The sequence below is a fragment of the Tupaia chinensis genome, unplaced genomic scaffold (assembly GCF_000334495.1).
Source record: "Tupaia chinensis unplaced genomic scaffold, TupChi_1.0 Scaffold000311_2, whole genome shotgun sequence".
In the NCBI taxonomy this organism is placed as follows: Eukaryota; Metazoa; Chordata; class Mammalia; order Scandentia; family Tupaiidae; genus Tupaia; species Tupaia belangeri.
Genome location: NW_006159803.1, coordinates 3082430 through 3092494, shown reverse-complemented (window position 1 = coordinate 3092494; position 10065 = coordinate 3082430). Strand labels below are relative to the sequence as shown.

Below are 10065 nucleotides of genomic sequence, written 5' to 3'. Positions count from 1 at the left end.
TAAAATGTTGGAGGGACCAGCAGATAGCATAATAGTTATGTTACTGGACTGCCATGTAGTCCACCATGGTTCAAGTCCTGGATGCAGAGGCTTGAAACTCGTGCCAGGTGTGCGTGTGTACATGCTCAAAATCCTGAGAGGAGAATTGAGGAGAAAGGATTACAATGTGGTCATACCCCCTTGGGGGATGATTTCTCTCTTTTTCTCTCTGTCTCCTTCTCTCCAGTGAGAGCACACGCAAAAAATCTCTCACTCAAAAAAAAAAAAAAAAAAAAGAAAGAAAGAAAAGTGGCCATCATTAGGAATTGTCTGAATAGAAACTGATTGAGGAATGAAGTACAACCATCAAAAAGACTGAAGTAGTTCTAAATGTATTATTACAAAAGATTTCCATGATCATGTTCATCAGAGAAACAAATTATAGAGCAACATGTATAATGTGAAGCCATGTATGTTTAAAAAAACGTATGTATGTGGTTAAAGATTCACCAATATCTGAGGAGAGGATGGAGAAAAGTGAATTTTTCACTTCTGTTTTATAACTGCCTATATTTAATTTTTTTCTATGAGTCAAAATGTAAAATAAAATGATAACCTAAGAAAAGTCAGTAAAGGTATAAATGATTAAAATAGGAAAAAAATGGATATATTTTCCATTATACTGTTTTTCAACTGGATATATTTTCCATTATACTGTTTTTCAACCTACTATGTCTAGAATTTTGTATCATGGGATATATTATATACACTTTTATTAAAATTAATTTTCTAAATAAAAGTTTGGAAAGAATAAGTTTTAGGTTTTTTGCGAAAGAGATTATAACCACTTATAACTTTGCTATTTCTGTAACTGGGTTCTAATTTTTTTTCCTTCAAGACAGAATATGTATGCATGCATATGACACAGAGAGAAAGAGATAAACAAGGAGAGATAAGCACCTTCCTCAGAGTCTGGTCACACTGTAGTCCCCTTCCTCCAGTCTTTCAAACCATCTGATCTTGGGTACTCATACCTGTGCTTGGCATGTTTCAGGTTAATCAGGCAACGGATTTGATCCACTGTCGCCATATGAGATCTGGCTTTTCTTTTCTTTTCTTTTTTTTCCCTTTTTTGAGAGGTTTTTGCTATAGGGCATGTGCGCTCACTGGAAAGACAGAGACAGAGAGACAGAAAGTGAGAAACCACCCCCGGGGGGATGGCCACACCACAATCCCTTCTCTTCCATTCTCCTCTCGGGATCTTGGGCACGCACGCACACGTGCTCGGTGTGAGTTTAAGCCATTAGGTCCCGGACTCAAACCACAGTCCACTATATGGGAGTCCAGTGACATAGCCATTATGTTAACCGCTGGTCCCAGATCTGACTTTGCTTAAGCAGCACATTACCGCTGTGTCATGGAGCCAGTCCATAATTTTAATTGTCTTCACAAATAAATGAATCAAGGGACCAGCAGTTGGCATAATGGCTATGCCACTGAACTCCCATGTAGCCGACCACAGTTCGGGTCCTGGTCCCGGTGGCTTAAGCTCATGCCAGGTGCGTGTGTGTACGTGCCCAAGATCCTGAGAGGAGAATGGAGGAGAAGGGATTGCGGTGTGGCCATCCCCCCTGTGGGGGTGATTTCTGGCTTTCTATCTCTCTGTCTCTCTCTTTCTGGCAAGCGCACGTGCCTTACAGTAAAAACCTCTCCAAAAAAATTAAAAAAAAAAAAAGAATCAAAACTTCTATCACTATCATCCACTCCCTCATGGGCATAAATCTAATATTAGAGAAAGGACACTTGGATTTGACACTATTGTGTTCAGTAGATGGTGAAAATACAAGGAAGCAGGCAGAAGATAATGGTCCTCTGGCTTAAGACCAATGTTCTTGTTTAGAGAGAGGAAATCATTCTTGGGGGTCATGAGGTATATATATTTCACTTCAAACAGTTGAGAAATTTAGCCAAACCCTAATGTAAAATTTCCTCCTTCATACAAAGAACTACAAGGTAACCTTTCCCAACCCCTGCTGCTCCCACTCCATTCTAGCCTCTGGCAGAGCTGTTCCAGTTACTGAGATAAAAGCTAAGTTTCTTCTAAACCAGGTCCTCTCTGTAGAGTTGTGTGGAAGGAGCCACTCAAATTAAGCCGATACCTTACATGACAACATTTCTTAGGCAGAAAGAGTAAGAGACTGGAATTGTTTTTTATCCTGTAAGAAGAAATGGCAAGTCCTGGAAGTGGGTCAGGATTGTGGGGGAGGAGGTGGCATAAATAGAGGGAGACACGTGTCAGAGTGAGGGGAGGAATGGAACAGTTTTGTTTTTTTTTTTAAAAAAACATTTTTGTCAAATTTTACCCCCCCCATAGTTAAATATACTTCTATAAAATAAAATTAATGTATTTTAACCATTCATCAGCATCAGATTCCACAAGTTTATTGGCTCAGTCTTCCACAAGGCTGCCCCTAGACACCAGCCATCACTAAGATCCCAGGTCATCCTTATTTTTGAACAGCTGGCTAAAAATTAAGGGATTTCTCTGACCCACCCTAAATCTGATGATTCAACAGAAGATCTCCCCAAACTCAGGAAAGTGCTATGCTTTTTTTTTTTTTTTTTTTTTTAGATGTTTGCTATAGGGAGTGTGCACTCACTGAAGAGAGACAGAAAGAGAGAGGAAAAGAGAAATCCTCCAGGGAGGATGGCCATGACACAGTTCTTTCTCCAGTCTCCTTGGGATTTGGGGCATTCACACACACAAGCCTGGTGTGATTTTCAAGCTGCTAAGTCTGGACATGACCACGGTTGGACTTATGGGAATCCAGCACATTAACCACCGTGCCACTTGCTGGCTTGAGTTTTAAAAAAAATTTTTTTAATAATTATTTAACTTTTATTTATTTATTTTAATTTGACCAAAGAGGGACAAAGTGCAAGAGACAGAGAGAGAGAGAGAGAGCAAGAGAGAGAAAGTAAAAAAGCAAGCCACCAGATCTAGGACTCAAACCATAGTCAGCATGTGGGAGTCGAGAGCCCTTAGCCACAGTGCCAAATGCCTCCCTCCACGCCCCCCTCCCCCTGCCAGTTTAAATTTTTAAACCTACTTTCTACTATATTAAAAATTAAATAGTGAGTTCCAGCAGCTCTGGGGGTGGGAGGAGTGGTAGGGTTTATCCACTGAACTCTGCAAAGGTTCTAGGCGCCTCACGGCCTCATCAGGCACCCAGCACGCACCCTGTCCACAGCCAAGATGCCCAAGAGGAAGGTCAGCTCAGCTGAGGGGGCGGCCAAGGAAGAGTCCAAGAGGAGATCGGCGAGGTTGTCGGCTAAATCTCCTGCAAAAGTGGAGATGAGATGAAGCCAAAAAAGGTGGCAGGGAAGGATAAATCTTCAGACAAAAGAGTTCAAAGAAAAGGGAAAAGGGGAGCAAAGGGGAAACAGGCTGAAGTGGCCAACCGAGACACTAAAGAAGATTTACCTGCAGAAAATGGAGAAACTAAAAATGAGGAGAGTCCACCCTCTGATGAAGCAGGCGAGAAAGAAGTCAAGTCTGAGTAATATCATATATCATGTCTTATCAATGGTCCCTGTCTCCCTTCTTGTACAATCCAGAGGAATATTTTTATCAACTATTTTGTAAATGCAAGTTTTTTAGTAGCTCTAGAAACATTTTTAAGAAGGAGAGAATCCCACCTCATCCCATTTTTTAAGTGTAAATGCTTTTTTTTAAGAGGTGAAATAATTTACTGGTTGTTTATTTTTCAGTACAACCAGAAAATAGTGGGATATTGCCTTATAGGAGGCTTTGGCTCTCTTAAGTGTCAGCTTAACATTCCATAGGTGGGGGCGGGTGGGTAGTTTTTATATCCTAAATAAAAAGCATACTAAATGGCAGTTTGGAGTCATAGTCATGCATTTAATGTGTCTTGAATATTTTAAATGACTTCTATTATGTTTTTTAGTAGTATTGTTTCCTAAAGAAAAACCACTCTTTGATTGTTGCTCTCCCTGTCAGAATTGTGTGCACTCTGTAACATCTTTGGTCGTGGTAGTCCAGTTTTCCTAATAATTCTGTTAATGTGCTGCGAAAGATTGGAAATTTGAAGTATGTAGTCTGTATGATACTAAATTGTGATTTGGTTGGGACTTACATAACAGCTTTCAACATCTGAAGACAGTGGTTCTTGATATCCTCTTAAGGAAAATTTGCCTACAAATTTGAAGCTGGAACATCACTGGAATAACTTAAAAAGAATCACTATACTTGGCTTTTTAAATTTTTGGTACATATGTTAAGAATTGGGTACAAATTAAAATGTCTGTACTGATCCTTGACACAACCAATAAATCTCAATTACAAAAAAAAAAAAATTAAATAAAGGAGCCAACAGGTGACATGGTGATTAGCATGCTAGACACCCACATGACCAATTGAGGTTTGAGTGCTGGACCTGTGGCTTGCTTTCTCACTTTCCCTGTTTCTCTCTGGTCAAATTAAAAAATAATAATTAAAAAAATCTTCTTTTAGAGATTTTTGCTACAGGGTGCTTGTGCTCACCAGAGAGAAAAAGAGAAAGAGACAGAAAGAAAGAAATCACTCTGGGAAGATGGCCATGCCTCAATCCCTTCTCCATTCTCCTCTCAGGATCCTGGACATGCACACATAGGTGTCCAGCTTGAGTTTTAAGACACTTGGTCCGGGACTCAAACCACAGTGGACTAGATGAGAGTCCAGTGATGTAACCATTACACCATCTGCTGGGCTTGTCAAAATTAAATAATTCTTTAAAAAATTTAAGTACAAGCATATATGTTTTCATGACTATATGTTTAGTTTATTATTTATAGCTAATGTGTGTTAACACAGGGTAACTTCAGAAAAGACTATAGCTCAACCCTATACTTACTATGATTGTGATAATAACTTTAAAGAACCCTGGAAGCTCAGTGAGTCATGGAATTAGCCTGCAGGGAATTTCCTCTGTACAAATGTTTTTATTATATAGGAATTTCTTTCTTTAGGCATTTTTTTCCCTTGATGTTCAATTCCCTTACAAACTAATGGTATGTTACATGCATTCATAGTGGGAAACCGCAGAACTCAGAGTTCTGAACAAGATTATTTTTCACTGTGATAATTTATGAGTAAAGAATTGCCAAAGTGTCAGATATTCAGAAATCAAAACTCAAATTTGTTTTAGATATGCAGTGTTCGGATAAATTAATGTGATTTGAAAATTAATTTAAGATGAGGAGACCAGCAGTTAGCGTAATAGCTATGTTGCTGGACTCCATGTAGCCTACCGTGGCTCAAGTTCTGCACCCGGTGGCTTAAAACTCACGCCAGGTGCGTGTGCATGCATGCCTAAGATCCTGAGAGGAGAATGGAGAAGAAGGGATTGCGGCTGTGGCCATCCCCCCCTGGGGGGTGATTTCTTGCTTTCTGTCTCTGTTTCGCTCTGTCTGGCAAGTGCACGTGCCCTATAGCAAAAACCTCTCCAAAAAAAAAATTAATTTAAGATGGCGCTAGCCCATAGCATGACTGGACAGTTAAGGCTGCTGGATCCCAAATGGCTTACTGTGTGGTTCCAGTCCCTGAACCTGTGCCTGAGAAACTCAGTTAGGGTACGTGCAGGTATGAACAAAATACCAAAAGGGAGGAGAAATAGAGAAGGGGTTGTGGCATGACTATTCCCCATCCAGGTTGCTTTCTCTCTTTCTCTCTGCAGGCAGGGCACATGTCCTCTGGTAAAAAATTAAAAAAAAATTTTTTTTAATTAAAAAAAAGTTAAATTCATTAAAGAGGTCATCCATCTTCACTTTAAAACTGGTTTAGGTTTAACCCGGTAAGGAGTTTAAATTCTAGAAATAACATTAGACTCCAGCCACGTGTCACTTACTCTTTGGCCTTGACCAAGACCTACCATATAGCTAGAAGGATGTTTTCTTATTCACAAATGAGAAAACTAAATCAAATATTCCACTATATTTCTCCAATATTTTTTAAGTCCTTGGTTGAAGTGACCGGGCTTTATAAATACCTTGAGCCCAACTTCACAATCACTTTGGTTTCCCTTCCAAAATCTTTTGCCTCGTATCAATGCCAACCGCAGCGAGAATTTCTGACAGGAACAGTCTCCGAAGTCCACTTCCGGATTCCGGCGCTCTGAAAGAGGGCGGGAAGCTCGCGAAGGAGAGGCGGGGCCTAGACAGGAAGCTAAAGGGGCAGGCGGGGGCGCGTCCGAACGGAACTAGATTTACGTCATTTCCGCTTGTGACGTTCGTTGCTCAGGAAACCAGCGGAGTCCTGGCCAGCGACGATTGGCCGAAGGCGTGACTGTGTTTCTTTCCTGCCCTCTGGTACTTTGTCTACTGGCCTGCGCCCTCCCGGTTTCAGAGTCCTGAAGGTGCTACACCCTGGACGTCTGTTCCTCATCCCAAGCCCCACCGTTTCGTTCCTCCTGGTGCTAGTTCGTAATCCAGCCTCGAACTGCCCCTTCCCGAGAGCTTCCTTTGCTCGCCCTCGGTGGAGTAGTGTTGGTCTGGTGGGACAACCCTCCCTTCCCATAAGCCCCCACTCTGCACAGTTACTACTTCGTGCACCTTCCGGCTAAGAGGGAAATAGTTGTTAGCCTACTTCACTTTGTTTCCTGGACTTTTTTTCTCACTCTGTTACACACAAGGAATGGTTTTTCACGCCTTTGTAGAGATGGAAAAGGGAAAAACTTTTTTTTGTTTTCTTTTTTTGCTAGAGAAAGTGGCTCACCAGAAAGAGGAGAAACCACATCCCACTAGGAATCGTCACTCTACGATCCTTTCTTTGCCATCTTTCCCTCTTTTCGGGATTTTGGGCATGCCAGGCGTGTTTCTCAAGCCTTCCCATGTGGGAATTTAAGCTGTCTTAACCACCAGACCTGGAAAGGCGTATTTAAGGGATAGATTAGTCGCTTTTCCACTTGCACCCTCTTCATAAAGGACCAAAGGTAAAGAAAAGTGAAATAGAAAAGTGATCATGACCATGAAACACATTTGCTTATTCAATAAAATGTAGTAGAGGAAGCAAAATAGAAAGCATAGCAGATTAAGATTGTTTTCCGGCCTTGCAGTGAAACAGGCCAGGTGGTTAAGGCAATTGGATCCCACATGGCCAATTGCGTGGTTTGAGTCTCAGGCCCAGTGACTTGAGAATCATGTGGGGTACCTGTGTTTGGTGCCCAAAATTCAGAGAGAAGAATGGAGAAGGGATTGCTGTGTGGATTGCTCCTTGCAGAAGGCTTTCTCACTTTCTCACCAGTGAGCACTCGTGACTTACAGCAAAATTTTAAAAATTTAAAATTTGAAAGCAAGTGAAATGGAGACTCTAACATATTTTGTGAGCTTTTTCTCAGAAGCCTAAAAATGAATCATTGGAGCCACTGTAATAAAACTTATTGATTTGGTCTAGTATTTCCAGAAGTAGGTAAAACGCTTGCAAAAAATCTTTCTTTCTTAATCTACAAGTGGCAACTGGGTGTAGTCAGATATGCCATGACCTATGCAGTTGTTTGTATCTTACAGTTTTGAAGTATTTTCACATTGCTTAATTTATTTGGAGCCTCATACTAACCATATAAAATCAGTATTACTTAGGGAACCAGCAGTTAGCATACTGGCTATGTCGCTGGACTCCCACGTAGTCAACTGCAGTTCACGTGCCGGACTCAGTGGCTTAAAACTCACGCTGGGCACGTGTGCGTGCGTGCTCAGGATCCCAGAGGAGAATGGAGGAGAAGGGATTGCGGCGTGACCATCCCCCCTGGGGGGTGATTTCTCGCTTTCTGTCTCTATGTCTCTGTCTGGCGAGCGCATGCGCCCTATAGTGAAAAACCTTTAAAAAAAAATCAGTATTACTTCATATCTAAGCAACTGTATTACCCCCTTTTCTGCTCTGGACTGTGCCCTCTTAACACCTACTCAAAGAGTTTTACCCTTTTATTTATCTTTGCCTTAATTTCACCTTTAATTTCTCCCTCACTACTGGGTCAACCTAACAACATCTTAACATGCTTTAGTATCTCTCAGATTAAAAAAAAAAATCCCCTGAATCCATTTCCACCCTCCTCCCTATTATAGCTCTCCGAAAATACATGTTTGGTGCATGTGTATGCATGCCCAAAACACTGACAGGATAGAGAAATGGAAGAAAAATGATTGTGGTATGACCATGCCCCATTGGGGATGCATTCTCTTTCTCTTTTTTTCTCTCTCTCTCCTTGTGGTGAGCACACTTGCGTCCTTGGCAATATAAATAAATAAGTGGGGGACAGCAGGTGGCGTGATGATTAAGACGATGGACTCCCACGTGGTCATGTGGTTTGAGTCCTGGACCTGCCAGCTTGAAAATCAGTCCAGTATATGCCCAGAATCCTGAGGAAAATGAAGGAGAAGGATTGCAGTGTAGCTATTAGGGGGTGAGTTCTCTTTCTTTCTTCCTGTCTCTCTCCAGAGAGTACATGCACCTTATGGCAAAAACTTTAAAAATGAGTAAGGTAAATAACTTTCGCAAGATCACAGAATTAAATACAAAGTATTTGCTGAGATTTAAACCTGATCTATCCTACTTCAGAGCCCAAAGACCTAAGTATCTCCCAGGCCTCCTATATTGTTTAGGTTATTTATAGGGAGATTTTAAAGACATAGGCACAGTTGTAGTGATGTGCTCTGTCAAAACATTATCCTCCATAGGCCGAGACCACATGGAGAGAACTGAGTTCAATTCCTGATCTAACCTAAAGGCTGGGATCAGCAGCATGTGCCCGTAACCCCAGCCACAGAGAGACTAAGGCAAGGATCACAAGCTGGGTGCTGGCCTGAACAATTTAATGAGACCCCTATTCAGGGGGCTGAGGCAAGAGGATTGTGACACATCAGGATCCTGTATTTAAAAAAAAAAAAAAAAAAGACTTTTTTTTATACAGAACTTTTTCCCTACTCTTACAAATGTCCCTTTAAAAACTCAGTTATATACACAAATAGGAAAAAAAAAAAAACCTTTACTTTTAAGCTTCTCAATTTATTTTATTTTATTTTTCTGAGTAATTTTAAACATGAAAATAGAAAATAAGAAAGTAGGAACTGGCAGGTGGTGTGGTGGTTGAGGTGCTAGACTCCCACATGGCCAACTGCGGTTTGAGTCCTAGATCTAGTGGTATGCTTTCTCACTTTCTGTCACTGTCCCTCTCTAAATTAAAAAAAAATAAAATAAAATTACATAATTATTTAAAAAAGAAAATAGCAAAGTATATAAAATATTTTTCTTTTTATTTTCTTATAAATGGCATATCCTTTAGACAATTTTTTCTCTTAGCTCTCTTTCTCTAAATATAATGCACATATTACATGTGTGCTATATGTTAAATAGTTCAGGGCTTTGGGATTTGTAAATCCTTACACATTAAACATTTTACAAACAACAGTTGAGGGTTAAAAAATTTTAGGTAAAATTTATTCACTTTGTACTAGGATAAAGCATCTTAGACCCATATTACTATTATAAATATGAGTAACTTATTTATAACGTAAAGTATTAATAACTGAGATTAAGTAAAATTCATGTTTCTCCCTGTGTTTAATACAGTTTTTTTCATTTCTTCTTACTTGTGACCGTTAGAGCCTTATGTCCTTTATAATGTAAATTCAGAGTTGTGCAACTGTAGACGCCCTTGGAGTTAGTTTATTATAATGATGTCACTTTACAAATGATAAAACTGAAGCCTAAAGATGTTAAGCTATTTGTCCAGGGTTACATTAAGTACTAATATGAACTAGAAGTAAACCATCTTCAGTCATTTTAAGTTCATTAGTCTTCCTTTTTTGTCATATGAAAGAAAACTACCAAAAGCAGTGAGTTCTCACAGTCTTATGTAAGGAAATACCTTGTATTTTATTCATTATATATTCTGAAGAGTAAAAATGTTCTATGTAATTTGTATAACCTACACAAACAAAATTCTTGTATATCATTCCTCTGATAACACAAGAGCAGAATGTCTTTATCTGACCTAGTTAACCATTCAAAAAAATTTTTTTTTTTTTTTGAGA

At 39.9% G+C, this 10065-nt stretch overlaps 1 protein-coding gene across 3 annotated transcripts in view; it reads left to right on the top strand.

Moving 5' to 3' along the window:
• Positions 1 to 6245: 6245 nt before the first annotated feature.
• Positions 6246 to 10065, top strand: part of CUNH11orf65 (chromosome unknown C11orf65 homolog) — a 27626-nt gene continuing 23806 nt past the window's right edge. The window contains exons 1-2 of one of the 3 annotated variants that reach the window (XM_006150958.3): positions 6249 to 6392; positions 6738 to 6968. The gene's annotated coding sequence lies outside the window, so the exon portion shown is untranslated. Of the gene's footprint in view, positions 6393 to 6737; positions 6969 to 10065 lie in introns of all 3 variants that reach the window. The other 2 variants (XM_006150959.3, XM_006150957.3) reach the window with 2 other exon arrangements.